Genomic DNA, 17,333 nt, shown 5'->3' with positions numbered 1-17,333 from the left:
CTTTGTGAAGGGAGGGAAATGGGTTCTCAGGAGCTCCTTATAACTTTGTGAACTTCCACTACAAAAACAAAAGGAGGATACAAAAGCCCCATTCCCACCATCAGCAATAAAATGTTACACAACTATGAAGCTGAAGCTGAGATTATAAAGTAAAACTAAGTTGAAATTTAGTATTTTTGCCTTAGGTCAAGAAGTTGCATTTTCAGTGAAACCTTAATTACTTCTTCCAGCTGTAGGTCTTAAATAAGCCTGTCTGTCAAAAACTCACAGATTGGGTTGAAGTGGAAATTTCTGTGTAACCAAATTTGGAGCAGATGAAATTAAAGAAAAATAAACCACAGAAGCAAAAAAAAATATGACATAATGTACTGAGCTGGAATTAATTTTGCTTTCTTGACAGCCTTCTGGAAGGGGTCACCAAGTACCACATGCCCATGCCCAAGGTGTTGGGCAGGAGGAGAGGAGAGCCACAACAGTGTTAGTGCAGTGAAAACAGCTACCAAAAGTTGAAGAAAGCCTAGAATAACTAAAGTCAAATTTCATTAGGTTACTCCCCAGTACAGCTGCATTTTATCATCTCCCAAGGTCAGTTTTCATGTGAGGGAGTGTCAAAGTCAGCAATTCACATTCTTTATTGATACGCCACCTTGCAGCAGGTTCCATGTTAAATTTAACGGGTGAAATTTCCAGCAGGGCAGGCGACTGCTGTGGTGTTGCCACCCCCACAGGGAGCCCGTAGTGCTGGCTCTGTCTATTCCAGAAATCAGCTTAGGGCAGAGCCAGGGTCACCCTAGGCTCAAGAGCTTTTTGGCCACCAAGAGCCATGGTAGGGTCCCACAGCTCCTCCAGCATGGTTCACACTGCTCCACAGCCTTCCCTGGGGACAATGACCAGCCCAGCATGGGCAGCCTAAAGCAGGGTGGACAGAGCAGCAAGAATGCCAAGAGTCACTGTTGGAGCATTAATCTGCTGCCAAAGCACATCCCCCTGAACCTTCTAAGGAGACTTGGCCTTAAACCCCAAATCCACATTTAGAGTAGCTCTAGACTCCCTCAGGTCATCTTGTTGTTCTTTTTTTCCCCTAAGGAAAAGCAATGTGTCATTCAGCCACTGTAACAGTTGGGACAGCATCTGGCCCAGAGCAGAATGACCCTCTGCAGAGGAAGGGCCAGGGCAACAATCAGCTTGCAGCCAACAGTCCATAGCCAAAGGTGTGGGACTTCATAGTACTGCACACGGCTGCTTGCCAATGCTAGCCTGGCTATTGGCAAAGCCTGGAGCTTTTCTTCAGTGGAGGAACCCAGTGACCCACCCAGCTCTCTGCCCCACACTTAGTCTGGTCACTGGTCTGGAGCTTTCCCCTGCCTCCATTTCGGTCTGGGCCCACTCCTGCTTGTTCTGTTGTGCCTGGTCATGTGTAAGGAAACACAGATAATCCGATAACCACCACATTCAGAAAACAAAAACGAAAAAAGAAACTCGGGACTCCCAGGAGAAGCCACACTGCATCACACATTGTCTCAAAACAGAGTGATGTTACAACAGACCTTACCCAGACCAGGAAAGGAAACTGATCCCGTTATCTTCAATATTTGAGCAAAATACAATCTCCCGGACCCGATGAAAACAACAAAACAAGTTGTCTGTTCTCCCTGGGGTTTGCGGGGAGATGGGTGCAGGGAGAACAGACAACTTGTGATGGACAGCCTCTCCTCCCACCCCACTGGACTGCGCTCAAAGCACAGAACAATCACCCCGGCATCTCCTGGAGATGTGTCCAGAGCAGGCTCCTCTGCTCGCAGCAGGAACGTGCCGGGACGTGTCATCCATCCCCCACCCACGCCTTTGCTTCGCCACCTCAGCAGTGCTCGGGAGTCCCTGGGGCTCTACCCCGCTTTCAGGCGACGTTCCCGTCTCTGCAGTGGCACTGAACAGAGAGCTCAGACCGCGCCGCGGGCCCGCTGAGGGCTGAGCCCGGCTGAGGGCTGAGCCCGGCTGAGGGCTGAGCCCCGCTGAGGGCCGAGCCCCGCTGAGGGCTGAGGGCCGAACCCGGCTGAGGGCTGAGCCGAGCCCCGCTGAGGGCCGAGCCCGGCTGAGGGCTGAGCCGAGCCCCGCTGAGGGCTGAGCCCCGCTGAGGGCCGAGCCCGGCTGAGGGCTGAGCCCGGCTGAGGGCTGAGCCGAGCCCCGCTGAGGGCTGAGCCGGGTCCCGCTGAGGGCTGAGCCCCGCTGAGGGCTGAGCCGAGCCCCGCTGAGGGCTGAGCCCGGCTGAGGGCTGAGCCGAGCCCCGCTGAGGGCTGAGCCCCGCTGAGGGCCGAGCCCCGCTGAGGGCCGAGCCCCGCTGAGGGCTGAGCCGAGCCCGGCTGAGGGCTGAGCCGAGCCCCGCTGAGGGCCGGGCCCCGCTGAGGGCTGAGCCGAGCACCGCTGAGGGCTGAGCCGAGCCCCGCTGAGGGCTGAGCCCGGCTGAGGGCCGAGCCGAGCCCCGCTGAGGGCTGAGCCGAGCCCGGCTGAGGGCTGAGCCGAGCCCCGCTGAGGGCCGAGCCCCGCGGGGCCCAGGCCGGGCCGGGCCCCCCGCGCAGATCGCATCGCCCTCTAGCGGAGCCGGCGGCACAGAGCGCCTCCAGCGCGGCCGCGGGGTCTGGCGAAATTAACACCAAAAACACCAAAAACATCCAAATCCAGCAGATCGGCTCCCAGCCGTGCTCCTCCCTGGCATGCGGAGCCGCTCTCCGAACACAGCCGGACCCGGCAGCAGCGCCCGCGGGGGGAAGAAGCCCCGGCGCAGGGAGCCGCTGGCCGTGCAGCAAGAAGTACCAGAGCCAAGTGCTCGCTCCCCTGAGCAGCTCCCAGCCACCCCGCAGGACAAGGCCGGGACATTCCACAGAGCGATTGGTTCCTCTCCACGCTCGGGCCGGAGCCTGGGTTATCAAAGGTTGCTGCACTTGGGATGAAAAAGCAGCGTGAGATGTCCCTCCGCCCGGGAGAGAGGGAGGATTTTAAGTTGGCATTAACCAAACTCTAAAATGCAGGTGCTTTTTGAGAGGGAAACACTCAAATTATTTAGCCGGGGTGATGCGTTCAAAGTGATGGGAACAGAGCAATGGCTCCAAGCTGCTCCAGCCTCCCAGCCAGCCCGCTGCACCACTGAGGAGAGAGGGATCCATTATCCCCCTTAGAACAGGATTTCAGAGCATCTTGCAGGACCTGTGAACTATCAGGACAGCAGCTCATCCCTTCCAAAGGAGGGCAGCCCAGGTGGGAGGTGCTGGCCCTGGAATTGGCACAGAGGCCACGGTTCAGTCCTGGGACACAGGCACCCACAAAGCTTGGGGGAGGCTGGAGCAGCCCTTTTCCCCAGAGTGATTTCAGGGTGAGTCCTTACCAGCTCCTACAGGACAGAGCCACAAGAGAAGCTTCCCATGAAGACACAAAAAGCCAAGAGGCATTACAAACTGCTATGAAAGCTGCCCAGTTTCCCAAGGGGTTGGTTTTCCTTGGCAACCTGACTCCAAATCCAGTAAGGGAGGATCAGTGCAAGACCTGGCCTGCTCATTACATTAACTCCAAGGAACAAGCCAGACTCTTGACTGGGCTTGATATGAGAGGAGAAATTGAACTTTCAAGCCACTCCTCCACCTAAAAAGAGGTAAAGGTAAAAGAAACATGGCTATTTTTGGTTTACTGGTCAGCACAGACACTCCTGTGCCTCTGTTCCATAGAAGCATTCACCCACCTAAGGATGCCAACAGTCACACCAGGAGCTCGAGGCCACTCTGGGTCAGGGTATTCTCCAAGTTATCCTTGGAAAGATGGCCCAACCAGACTACTTTGGGCTTCTTGCAGCCCCTCCTCAAGTGCTAGCTAGCAACTTCTGTCTAAAGTTTCTGTTGCTCTGTGGTTTGCAGGGTTGGACAACTGCCATTGCATGACTGCACTGCCGAGTCATCCAGCTGGAGCGTTTGCTGAGGGGAAGCTCATCTAGGCTGGGATGCTGCAGGGACTGTGTAACTTTTGGACACTCACAACCCACTACCAATAGAGGCATCCTCCACACTCTTCCTGGGGTAATTCTGGGTACCACCAGCCACTAGGCAAGGGAAGGTTTGTGGATGGGAGCATAAGGATCCTCATGTCTCCTGGGAGTGTCACCTGGTTGGGATACAGGTCAGACTGCTGCACCCCAGCAGGGCATGAAGGAAGGGACTCATATACAGAGCAAAAGTCTTCTCCCTCTCTTGATCCACCTCAGCCAGGAAGGTTCATACTCTCCCATTAGCTGACAGCCCTCCATGAAGGAGTTTCACCAACATTCAATGAGAGTCAGGCACATAACTGCTTTTTGGTTTTGATTTCTCTGTCTGTATTCCTTGCACCCATGATTCAGGTATAAAAGCCATGCAGGTCCTGGTGCATTTTCTATTTGAGACCATGCAAGAAAGAAAAGGAAAAGGAGATCAGTGCACAAGAGGTGCTTTTCATCCAAGCCTGGGTCAGTGGGTAACAGCCAGTCCCTGCTGAGAGAGGAATCATGAAGGCAAAGAGCACTCAGGTTTCCCCTAAAAACTGGGAGCAGATGCTGTGCAAGACACTGGACTGAAGTGCACAGTGCCCTTTAGCTGGGCAGTGGGATGCAGCTGATCACTCACCTTTGGTGAGAATATATTCTTGGACTCTACAGGACATTTCATATGCTTCTCACACACAGGCCCATTAGTCAGATCTTTCTCTTCCCCACTCTTCCAGTTTTATTCCTATCCTTTACTCACACATCCACCCAGATCCTCCCCTCACCCAACAAACACCCACCTAAGCAATAGCTTGTTTCAATCACAAGATGGTCCCCACTTCTGGGCCAGCATTGCTCTTGCTGAGTGAGGGGGAAAGCAAAGAACCTTCTTCCCACTCAGGCAAGTCCACCCAGGGGAGGAACAGCACCAACCTCTCCCCAGCTGCACCCTTCCTCCTCCAGTCCTTTCTTTCCAATTCCTTCACTTAGGCCAAAGCTGCTGTGCTCTGCACGTTCCTCCATTACCCAGGGCTAAACACATTGAAAAATGACTGTACTTTACAACATATGCAAATAATAAAGAATAAATAATCCCTGATCTCCTCAGCCATTCTGATAGAGCCAAATGGGGACAGAACTTACCTTCAAAAGTCCTGAGATGCAGCATCTCAAGTGCAAGATTTTTAAGAGGCCTGAATAGACAGAGATGGAATTCAGCAGATTTATGTTTTTTGGGACATTTAATCTAAATTTGGAATCAGGCAGTTGCCTTCCTGTTAGCCCTTAGCTATCCACTTTCCCAGAAGTAGCTGCCTGTGTTTCCAAGACATTTGGCAACTTTTCTGCCTCTCACGTCATGACAACTTCCATTGGTTTCTGTAAAAGGGCTTTAAATAAAAACACTATAGAAAGATAGAGCATCCCCTTTGATATGAGTTTCAGAGTATAAAATTATTTACTCACCTCACAGACTGAGAAGAACAGTGGTTTTAGTTGTAAGTGCACTTTCAGTGAAAAAAATGTACATTTGATAAAAAATGTCAAACATTTTTTTTCATTATGGCTGATGACAAATTCCATATGCATTCAACTGGTGCCAGATTAGATCTTCCAAACCTCTGACAGAACCTTATTTCATCTGATCATTAGTTACAAAATTAGTTCTTTGGGAATACCATCTCCTTGGAGAATCAGACAAGTTGAGAAAATCTCCCTCTGGGGAATCACTGGTTTAATATTCAGATTCAATTCTCTTCTAAATTTCTGTTGTGCGTCTCTAATATATTGAATAGAGAGTTGAAGACATTTAGTAGACTATATCATCAATTTGAAATTCATGTTTTGTCTGGGAATGTGAAGGCTGAGCTGCTAGAAGTAGAAACATATTTGCCCCCAACTTGCTCTGAGCCAGTTCCCCCTTTCTGCAGCACTTTGCACACAGCACTGTTACATGTTAAGCTAATTTGGCTATGCACAGGTGCTTTGCAGCACTGCTCCCCATGTGAACCCAGCTGCTCAGGTGCCAAGGTCTGTGCTCCCAAGTCCCACTTTAGCAGTGCCCTCAGATACATCCTGTTTCCCAGCCAGGGTGAAGCAATTCAGTGGTGGCCATCCAGCTCAAAGGGCAGAAACCCACGTCAGAGAAGTCCCTGATGCAAACTGCACCAGGAGTGAAGAGTGGTAGGAACAGGAAATAATGTCTATTTACACTTAAAAGCAGGCTGGACATGACAGTGAAGTGTAGAACACACAGCTTCTGGAGGAAGGGAAGCCTCACCCACTGGTACCAGGGCACTCACTGGTGCCTCTGCAGAGGAAGGATTCCAGTCCCTGGGGCTCTTAATCAGGCATTTAATATAATTGATCTTATTACACTAAGCATATTACTGTTAAGCTTTCAGCTGTTAATGTTCAGTTGCTGTTGGAAGGGTCAGACCCAGCCACAAATCAGCCTAAAAGCGACACATCTGAAGCAGCAAGATGATACTTCAGAGTAATAATTACTTTGTCCAGGGAGTCTCTGAATCAGCACAGCAACAACTCCTAAAAGCAGTGACTAGTCATTGTGAGAGACCTCTGGGACACGTCCCCCAAGGGCATCTGTCTGCAAATGTGCCTTCCTCACACTGCCAGCTGCCCACCCTGGGCTCTCCTGCTCCTTAAGCCTCAGTTCTGAATAACTTGGACAGGTCTGTTCTCCTATATCAGAGAACATCCCACACTGAACTTGCTAGCATCAGGTTCACAGGGCTCTCCAATCCCTATGCATTGCACAGCTTTGCAATTCTCCAGCCTCCAAAACACACACAAGCCTCACTGGCCTCCAGCCCAGCTCTTGCATCCTCCAGGGAGGCCACAGCCCACCTTCATCTTCCAAGGCAGAGGAAGGTTCCCTGCAGGCACCACTTTCCCCCCAGCAGAAAGCTTAACAAAACAAGCTTCCCTCCAGCCCAAATCCCAGGACTGCTGCTGAACATACCAGCAAAGACTGATACCCAAAACCAGCATCTCCTCTTTGAGATTCCCAATGCAAACCTTCCAGCTTCTAAGTGCCCTCTATGTCCAGCATGAGTGGCTAACAGCAACGACCTGAAAGGCAGTCCTTAGGAGCTGTAGGTTGTTGGGGATTTGTCTAAATGAAAGCTTTAACCACCCACCTGGTAAGGAGCTCATCAGCCACGGGGGCTTTTGTGGGTCTTTGGGCAGCCATGGTGAACAAGGGGCCAGGGGAAAGTGAGCTGCTCTGGGCCTGAGTCTCTCCACCCAGCATCATGTGGAACCAGGCAGAAACCATGCTGGGTTGCATTCACACCACCTACTTTTCTTTGTGTCACAGGGTTTTTTTCAAGAAGTTTTAATATTGGTCAGCTCCTTACATACTATTTGCTTAAAAGGGACCTTATCTTGAATACCCTTTCTTGACATTATCAGCTGCAGTTCCACAAATTAGAGAGTCTCAGATTATCTAATGTAAAAATCACCAATGATCTCAAAAAATATGTATTTGAGTGTCTTCCAATTTCTTCATTTTCCTCAGCCTTTCTAGGGCAAAATTATAACCTTGAAGTTGAGAGATGGGATAGAATTTAAGATTAAAAGGGACAAACATTAGCTTTCAAATACCAGGAATGAGGACCCAGGGCTCTAAAAGGATTCTTGAATATTTGGAAACAGAAGAGTATTATGAGATCCATCTGTGCTAAAATTATTCATCTCATTGTTTTTACACATGAGGTGAAAATCTATATTTGCAAAGTACTGCATGTGATTTAAACACCCAAGGGAAACTGAAAGAGAAAAATTCAACCCTGAAGATTTGGTCTATTGAAAGTAAATAACTGAAAACTGGGTGTTTGCTGATTCATTCAGTTTATGACCAACTCTGTCATTGTCACTTACTTGATTTCCTTCTCTGTCATATATCTCTGTTTCACAATGGACAGAGATGACTGCATAGAAGAGTCCTTGGAAGCTGTAATCAGTTATCAGCATATATCTGTGACTGAAGGTTGTGGAAAATTCAAAGACTTCAAGCAAGAGTTCAGCGCAAAACACAGCTGACTTGAGCTGCTGGTAGGCAGGAAAAAAGCATTTAAATAGAGATCTGTGTCACAGAGGAAAAAAAAAAACCAGATTGGATTTCACAACTCCGCCCGCAGGATGCCTCTGTCAGACCAGTCCTAAGGAACATGCTGGAAAGTCCTCGTTGCTACCAAGCCTATCCCAAACTCTGCTGGTGGAAACCAGGGGCAAAGAATGGCAAAGCCCATAGCAAATGATTCACAAAATTCCTCCCAATGCTCTCATGCCTTTCTCCCACCATGGGAAGAAGGTGCTCCTGGACTGAGGCAGACAAGGGAGGCTGTAGCCCCTGAGCCTGCTGCCCTCCCCCAGGAACTCCCTCCAACCCCACTGCAGTGGCAGAGGAGGCTGTGCATGGACTGCCCACCATGGGAGCTCTCCTGGCCAGCCTTTCCCAGGCCATCTGGGCCACTAACATGAACAAAAGCAGTTTAAGGCAATGAAGAATGAGTCATGCATCCTGGGACAGCCTTTGGGGACTAAACACTAGGACACACCATCTCCCAGTGTTTCCATGTGCCAGCAGCCTCCAGACCAGTGCCACTCAGTTCAGCACTGTGCACATTGTGCCCTGCAACTTGCACTGGTTCTTTAATGGAGATTCCTGTCCCTTAGAAGCAGAGCCCAGCCATGCAGTAATCTCACTGGTAGCTTGTTTCATACAGCCTCGGTAGTGCTGGGGAAAACTGGTGCTGGAACAGGAAGCCTGATGTTGGATAGCCCAAGGGCTTGCAGCCTGGGTTTGAGGCACAGCCTCTGGTTTCTGAGATGCTCTCTGAAACATTATCCACAGCTCATTAATATGACCTGCTCTGAGCAGCCTGCAGAGCACAAAGATATTCTATTGGAAAGTCCTTGGCTACTCAAAACAAATAAAGAAATAAAATGGGATTAAATAAAACAGCTCCAATAAAGGCAGCATTCTGCTGTATTATCCCATTTGGAAAGGTTAAACTAAATCTAGTGGTGAGAAAAATCTTGATTTCACTCCTGATTTAGCATTTTCAAGGCTAACAAGGGATTACATTACACAAACAGGTTGCTAACAAATTAGTTGACTTCAGGCCCTCCCCAGCTTAATAAGCAGTTGGATCACTATGGCCACATTTTGCTCTATACTGCAGTAGATTTTTGAGTGACTCCCTGTGAGCAGCAAGAAAGCAAAATATCACCCTCCTATTTCTGCATTTTTAGGGCCAAAACTGCCATTCTGTCCCCTTCTGTGCCCAGGCACAGAGATCTAGACAAGGACAGTTCACCACCATTGGTAAAGATCATCTCCACACAGGGAAGACATGACCTTCACTTTCCAGTTTCCTTCTCTGCTTTCTTTTTTTCTTTTTATTTTTCTTCTCACCATTCCTTTCTCTAGAAAGTCCCCCCAGCAACAAGACCAAATTAATACTTGTGAGTGTCTCACCAGACTGCAAATGCCTCTGCTCTTTATCCTAAAATAATTCTCATGTGAGTGACTAGAATTGCAAATTGTTTTACCTTAGCCAAATGTGGGGACTTAAAATTATTAGGACTTTTAGAAGAGGCCAGAGGGTGCCCAGAAATGGCATTTCCACCTGGAGTGAAGCATGACCTCTGCAGGGCATAGCTGTGTCTTCTGTCACTCTTGAGGGTGGGCGTCCTGCCTGGAGCAGGGGGCACAGTGTCAAAGCTCTGAATGAGTCTTTATCAATGCAGGTGGCTTTCTTTGATCCCAGGAAGAGTTGCATTTGTATCAGATAATGGCTCAGGGTAGTATTTGAAGCTGGCAGGTCCATTTAGGCAGCAGCTCACCCGGGGTGATTTTCATGTTGCCAGAGGATGGAGAGGCAGTGCTGGGCAAAGGGACATAGTCTCACCAGCTGTGGATGGCTCAGGGTGGCTCTTATCTCAGCAGATTGAATTTGTCATCACCTGGAAATATCTTCTTGATAGACATTTCACTGTACTTGGTCTTAAACACACCTGTGCACGTGCTCTTGTCAGTGGGGTCACTGATGTCCCTCCTGCACTGCCACTAGGCTGAACACTTCAATTTAGTCACTCAATAGTGAAAAGATGTGACAAAGTGACCTTTTGGAAAGGTGGAAATGCTGATCTCTGATCTGGGGAGAGCCCTGCCAACATACCCATGTATCCCAAAACCAGCAGTTCAGCTAGTCCAGAGCCCAGACTTTTGGGTTCAGAGAGGGAACCATGTGACAACCCCAGAATGCAAATAACCCAAGAAACTGTCAGCAGCCAGATCAAACCTAACATTTGCATTGAGCATCTCAGCAGTACAGTGTGACAAAATCTCCACTCCAAAATTACTGAATCTGGAGGAAGTTTAAATCCAGTAACAAAACACTTATACTTGAATCAGCCAGTATTTAGAGTGTGTGCTCATGGGTGGGAGTTTATGTGTTTGCATCTCATGCACACACATTTGTATGCACTCATTAGCTACTGCAATTTCTAAAAAAAGTTAAAATCTAATATCACAAGAAGTAAGGATCGCTCATATTAGTTGCATTTTTCATAGGCAAAGTCACAGCTGAGGCTGGCACCATGGTTTACTTTTGCTCAGCTCTTTTCCCACGGACAGCATTTTGGGTCAAAAACAAGAGAAGCTGCAGAGAGCCAACCCATGCCAGGGGCAAATTCCAGGCCTGGCCTAAACGAGTGCAATTCACATTCAAATCAGCTGAAGTTATGCTAGCCTGCTCCAGGACTGACCCAGCTCCTGCAGCTTTCCTCCTCAGATTGTTCCCAGCCTGTCACTGTGATGAGCACACGCTCCCAGGATTTTGGCACAGGAGTGAGGTGAGGACGGCTCTGGACATGCTGATCAATCACAGAGCCTTACATTGGACAGATCTGAAATCAGTCTCCAATTTACCAACTTCCAGGCATGTGACAATCAGGAGCATTTGGGGATACATATTTATGCTTCCAGAAGTGAAAACACAGGGAGCTATTAATAGATGAATCTAAAAGCATCCCTGGGACCGTGTGAGGTGTCATCATCTGGCAGCACTTCACTGTACCCACTGCTGGGAATGTAATCATGTGGGTTGTCATCGTGCACCTATCTGTGGCAGCAGCACAGGCTCAGCCCCACTCTGAGGCCAGCTCAGTCTCCACCAAAGGGGCAGCAACGTTTTAAGTCCCTTCCAAAGCACTTAGAGAGGGAGTTGGTGCTGGAGCCCAGGCACAGAAAGGACAGGGATGTATTTTCTTCTTACCAGCTCAGCTGTTTCCACCTTTCCTTAAGAGACAGGATCCCATTTCCTGTCTCCCCAGGCAGATTGAGGAAAGCCTGGAGTCATCCTCTGGTTTCATGACAAAGGTACACTTGGGAGCAGGAGGGCATCTGCGAAGGCTGCTCCTCAGCTGGGGGCAAAACTGAAGGAGGATGCAGAACTTAACCTTCTCTTATTTTCTTGGAATAGGACCTGGCTAGGGTTGGAAAATATCTGGGCAAGCCTCGCCTTGATGCCCAGACCTTGTCAGCTGTGACTCAGCAGACTGGGGAGCACTTCTCATCCTCTGCATCCAGGCCCAGGGGATCAGGTAGGATTTGGCTGCACAGGCCAGGTGTTCAATGCACTGCACATCAATACCCAGCATGAACAGAAACACAACGTGTGTGTCCATTGGTTTTCATGTCTACTCCTCTGTTTCTCCTGCCATGTGTTCCCCTGGAACTGCAGGCACTTTAGACTGTTTCCAGCTCTGAGATAGCTCTTATGCAAATAGGCAAAGGCAGTATAAGGAGATGCTATCCTTTCTCAGTAACCTCTCTCATATCTGTGCTGATGCCCTATAGAGGTGGAGGTGATGGCATAAAGCAGGATGAGTACCCACTGCTAAAAAGTGACAGCAGGAGAGGAAGGTGGCCTGACCAGCTGATTCCTGGTTAAGTCCTCAGTTCGTGGGTATGACAGGCTGCTAAGCTCCTAGGAGAAAATATTCTTATTACTTACAGCCAAAAACATTGAAATAAATGAGTGATTTTACTTCTTTTTTAACTTGTAATTTTTCTGGGAATTTTTTTCAAATATATTAAAACAGAGGTATTTCACACCTAATCTGTTCTTGTCCTTTAGTGCAGTCATCTGGCACCACCTTCAATTTCTAGAAGGTCATTCTACTATAAGGCTGTTTCGAATAGCTTAAAATCAGTTACAGATTTATAAACAATTACCTATTTATGTAAGATGAGAGATTTTCCTTAATATGTAATTAATGATACACTCAGAATATGAACTAGCTATGGTTTGGAATTTTGTTCATTTTTATGGTGTTTCTACCCATTTATTTTATGGGCTCTGGGGAGTGGAGGCTAAAATTGAGAGCGTGTAAGAGGTTATAAAAGAAAAGAACAGACATATTTTTCATGGCAGATTGAATAGCCAGGTTGAAGAAAAGAGAAAAAAAAACAGCAATGCCTGTTATTCACATCTTAGGCTTTTTCCCAGTGCTGGACTCAGACATGGGGACCTGTATTTTTTCTCATGGGTTTTTTTCCACTGTACCTGAACAATGCAGCCCAGTGCTCACCAAGGTGAGAACATCTCCATGTCTGCAGCCCGAGGAGGGAGGGGCTGTCGTTGTCCCCTCCTTAGGGACTGGGCCAGGCAAATGAGAGGCTGCAAACAGCCAGAAGCCCAAGCAGAAAGCCTCAAGGGCCCAGTCATGGGGGCGCATGGCACTGTGCCTCTCTGTGTGTTTAAAGGATCACTCCTACCAGCATCTGTCAAAGCTGCAGGCACCCGGCACTTCACTTCCGTAAATCAGATTTTCAGGTCTTCAGCAGGCATTCAGAGAAAAAGAAAACACATCTATGGGCCACCTGCAGTCAAACATCATGGAGGTCCAGACATAGATTTGCACAAACCAGTTCCTTGTGATGGATGGTCTGAGTACCCAGCAAGCCAAAAGCTCAAACTCCTTCTGTGTTGTTGATTGCATATCTCACATGCACCATTTCCAGCCCCTGTTTTTACAGAAAGTGGCTTGAAAGGAGAGGAAACAGCTGGTGAATAATTCATTGTGTACCCTCCCAGTTGTATTGCAGCCTCTCCTCAACAGGCAGGGTTATCTGTACCACCATGAGCCATTCCCCCAACGCTTCTGGAAACAAAGGCTCCCTTTCTGCAGCTGTTTATCCAAAGGACACCGAGAGAACTGCAGGAGGAGTTGGGGAAACAGCAGGAGTATGAGATCCCACCCAGTGTAATCCCTTCTCAGGGAGCAGAGGTATCTCTGGACAAGGAGGGCTTGGAACTCACAGTCACATTCCAGGTTTATCTGCCAGCTCTGTTCCCCTCACCACTAAGTTTTTTCCCAACTTATAATGGACCCAAATCCTTCTGGACTTGGTAACAAACCAGAAGTTGTGAAGATTAAAGAAATATGAAAATTAAAGAAACAAGCAATAGAACATGAGAAAACAGCTTCAGGTTGTGCCAGGAGGTTTGGATTGGATATAAGGAAAAACTTCTTCACTGAAATGGGGATCAAGATGCCAGGAACAGGCAGTTGTTCAGGTGCTGCACAGAACAGGCTGCCCAGGGAAGTGATGGGATCACTGTCCCTGGAGGTATTTAAAAGATGTGCAGATGTGGCACTTGGGACATGGTTTAGTGCTGAGTTAACACTCTGGAACTGGGTGGCACAGAGCAGCCCTGGGGAATGTGGCAAAAACTGCACTGGCTCCAGGGAATGTTTATTGGGGAAAGTGGTCATTCCCTAGTACAGGGCTGCCAAGCAGGATAACCACATTGCTCATCTTGTGCTGAGGACCCCAGTCATCATCTCACTTCCAGCTCATGCTGAACTGGTGGAAAGTTGCTATTTCACCTCCCAGCCCATAACTCACACATCTATTAGTCACTGACAACCGATTATATTTTTTTGCCATCACATGCAGTGCTGTAGATGTTACCAGAGTCTGGCTTGGGGAATATTTCTCCAATATGTCTTTAGATGTAATTAACAAAAAAGACTCTAATCAGCTAGTTGCCCCAATTGGCCTGCAGCATGGAGAGAAACCAGGGAGAGGTTTGCAAGAAACCCATCTCCAGGCCCCTGTCCCCGGCCATCGCTGCCCTCTGTGAACTGCACAGATGCAGTGGGAGGAGAATGTTGGTTGAAATCCTGACAGACTTTATGCTAATTCACCAAAGAGCATTTTAGACCATACACGGACACTTAATCGAGTGGGAAAGACAGCAGTGAACACGACATTTAATTATGGGAAAGAAAAACGAAGTCTTTTACCCTGCATTTGGCGTTCTCCCAACACACAGAGTTAATTGTTAGGAGGGTATATTAGAAGGCAATGAAGGAGAAGATTGAAAACCCTGATTATACCGAGGTCCTGAAAATGCTGAATTTATTGAATTTCACATGAGAAAACACAGTCTGTGCTACACTGAGGGCTGTGCCAGCAGCCAGCTAAGAGCTCAGGGGGTCTGTATGTGCATGTAAGAGGGGAACAAAGCACCCCAACTGCTTTATGAGTCTCTGCCAACTGCTGGCCAAGCCTCACTGCATCCCTAAAATGGGGCAGGTCAATATATACTCATGTGGATACTCTTGCTGTAGGTGATGCACAAGGCCAGCACATTTTTCAGGAGTTCAGTTTTCCTTTAGAAAAGGATCTAATCAGGTAAAGTTGGAAAGTGGATTTCATCTGTGGCCTCTGTGTAGTACATTTAGTTGCATTTGCCTAAATTTGGCTAGAGCCTGAAGCAACAGCAAGCCCAAGTGCTTTGGCAAGCACTGGCACAGACGCCCATGAGACAACAAGAGTGGTAGGGCTGGATCATGTGAAGGTCCACCAGTCCTGGGTGCACCCAGAAGAGGGGGTATTACCAGAAAAGAGGATAACCAAAATTCTCCCCCCAAAAACCCCACTGCCTCCAACAGTTTAATTCTTAGCCCTGTCCTTGGACTGTATTGTTGCCTTAGTGTCCCTCAGCACATTTCACTATGAATCTTTTCAGTTGTCCCTTGAACCACATAAAGTTTTAGCCCATTTTTTCTTCATGCCTCAACATGGGTGAGGAGCAAAATTTTGACCCGTGGATGTAGTCATTATATCATGACCCATGGCCCAACACATCTCCTTGGGAAACTGCAGATTGGGTCCCACAAAGGAAAAGTAGTGCCAATAATTGCCAACTCTGTCATGACATTAGCAATTCCGTCTGCTTTTGCTGAAGTAAGTAGAATTTTCTCTGGATTTTAGAATTTTAGCAGCACAAGATGCTTTCCCCCCCGTCCCCCGTCCCCCCACCCCCTTTTTTTTTTTTTCTTTTTTTTTTTTCTTTTTTTTTTTAAACAGGAAAAGTCCTCCTGGATAAATGAGCTCCAGCTGATGAGGCACCTGCAGTAGCTGTCACTGTGCTGCAGGGGGGAACCTTTGGCTGCTGATGCACTCGCGGCTGCTGCAGGTTGGAACAGGCGCCGCGAGTCAACTTTGTCCGAAATGCTCGTAGGAAGAGCCCTGGTGATTTGTATCGTGGTCCCGATTTTATTACAGCTTCTGGAGCTTTTCCCTAGCTTTGAACAGTTCAGGAAAAAGCGTCCTAAAAAATAAAATAAAATAAAATAAAATAAAATAAAATAAAATAAAATAAAATAAAATAAAATAAAATAAAATAAAATAAAATAAAATAAAATAAAATAAAATAAAATAAAAATGGAGATCTCAGGGAAAACTGAGCCAAGAAAAGCAAATTGACAGCAACTCCATCCTCAGCAGCCAAACGCACTTCGGTTTGGCTTGGATTTCTCAGGTGCCTGACCGAGCTTGTGCTAAGCTGGAGCACAAGCCAGCCGTGTTTACCAGGCTGTGGCAGGCAAGAAGGAGCACTGTGCCTGTGCCAGCCCAAAGCCTGTGGACAGAGTACGAACAGTGGGATCTGGGGCTCTGGCTCAGCCCTGCAGGCTGGCAGCATCCACCCCTCGTGACAGAGCTTTAGGTAAATAATTATGTTTGGATTTTTTTGTTTTAATGAGACAAGTATAAGTCTCTCAACTAAAATGTCCACTATGCTGTTTAAAATTTGGTTTAAACACTTCCCACTGCTTTTTGATTATTTATCCCTCTCTCTGAGATTTTTTTTGAAACTCAATTTTCCACTTTAGATAAACATTTTCCTATAAGGACCTCTGTGAGGAAGGGACTGGCTGATCATTTGCAAAGTGTTGATCCCTGGGGCCATTTCCAGCAGTGCTGAGTAATACTCCAGGAAACTTGGCAATAATTCATCTCCAAGCTGTGCATGTCCTCAGTCACACTGGATTTTCAAGAACCATGTCAGTGTGGAACCGCACGCCAGGCGCACGGTGCCCTGCCTGGGCCAGCAGGAGGAATGTATGAGCACACACCTATGGGCAGGTCACAAGTGGAAATGAAGGTTAGAAAAGTGCAAAAGCCAGGCACCAGTTAAACATGGGTGAGCAGATTCCTCTTTTTTTCAAGGATTGAGGGGAATTTGACTTTAGCTTGCAGCAATAACCACACCTCAGATCTCCATTGCGCTGCCAATGCAAGCATCCTCAGAGGAACCCAGGAAGACCTCTACATATAAGGAAGAAGGAGATGTCTCAAGACAGATTAAAACAAATCTCAGAACAAAGACACCTCAAGTACAACACTTTAAATGGAAGTCAACTTGATGAGTGAAAGACTGGTGTGCTCCAGAAGCACGTTTTCCCGTTCCCTATGTTTAGGTTCAGCGGTGGCTGAGCTGCTGTGCAGTGAAACTCACTGGTGAATGAACCACTTTAAAAGCAACAGAACTTTGTTTTCTTGGTGACTCAGTTTCTCTGGTGTCTCCAAAATGTTTGTTTCTAAGTGGGAAATGACTAGCTGACCTGTGCAGAAATGAAAGCAGTTGAGGTTCCAGCTTTGGGAAGCTGCCCATGGTGTCAGGCAGATGGAGCTGGGGAAGCCCCATGACAGCAGGGGCTGAAGGCAGCAGAGGGAATGCAGCTGCATTCTCACCACTGCAGGTGACTCAAAGAGTTCAGTTTCTGATATCTGCTTCAGCCCCCTGGAGCCCTGAGAGAAAACCTGAATGTCACATCCCACTGCTCTGACTTTGCCTCACCTCTCCCCCCACCACCATCCTCACACTTCTGCTATAAAAATCCTGCCCTCAAACACACTTAAGTCTCTCAGGGCACAAACCAAGCATCAGAGAACCAGTCCCTTCTTCCCCAGACAACAAAATGCTGGAAGTGGCAGCACCGA

At 47.9% G+C, this 17,333-nt stretch overlaps 2 long non-coding RNA genes across 2 annotated transcripts in view; one reads left to right on the top strand and one right to left on the bottom strand.

Annotated features, from left to right (window-relative positions):
- Positions 1–17,333, bottom strand: part of LOC146767410 (uncharacterized) — a 61,739-nt gene that overhangs the window by 20,523 nt on the left and 23,883 nt on the right. The gene's annotated exons all lie outside the window — the stretch shown is intronic.
- Positions 2,547–16,894, top strand: LOC146767412 (uncharacterized). The gene is made up of 3 exons (XR_014955772.1): positions 2,547–11,411; positions 11,515–11,635; positions 15,417–16,894. It is a non-coding gene; the product is annotated as an uncharacterized LOC146767412 (long non-coding RNA).

This window comes from Lonchura striata, chromosome 5, assembly GCF_050655825.1.
Source record: "Lonchura striata isolate lonStrDom1 chromosome 5, ASM5065582v1, whole genome shotgun sequence".
Classification (NCBI taxonomy): Eukaryota; Metazoa; Chordata; class Aves; order Passeriformes; family Estrildidae; genus Lonchura; species Lonchura striata.
This window is presented reverse-complemented; position numbering and strand designations above follow the sequence as displayed.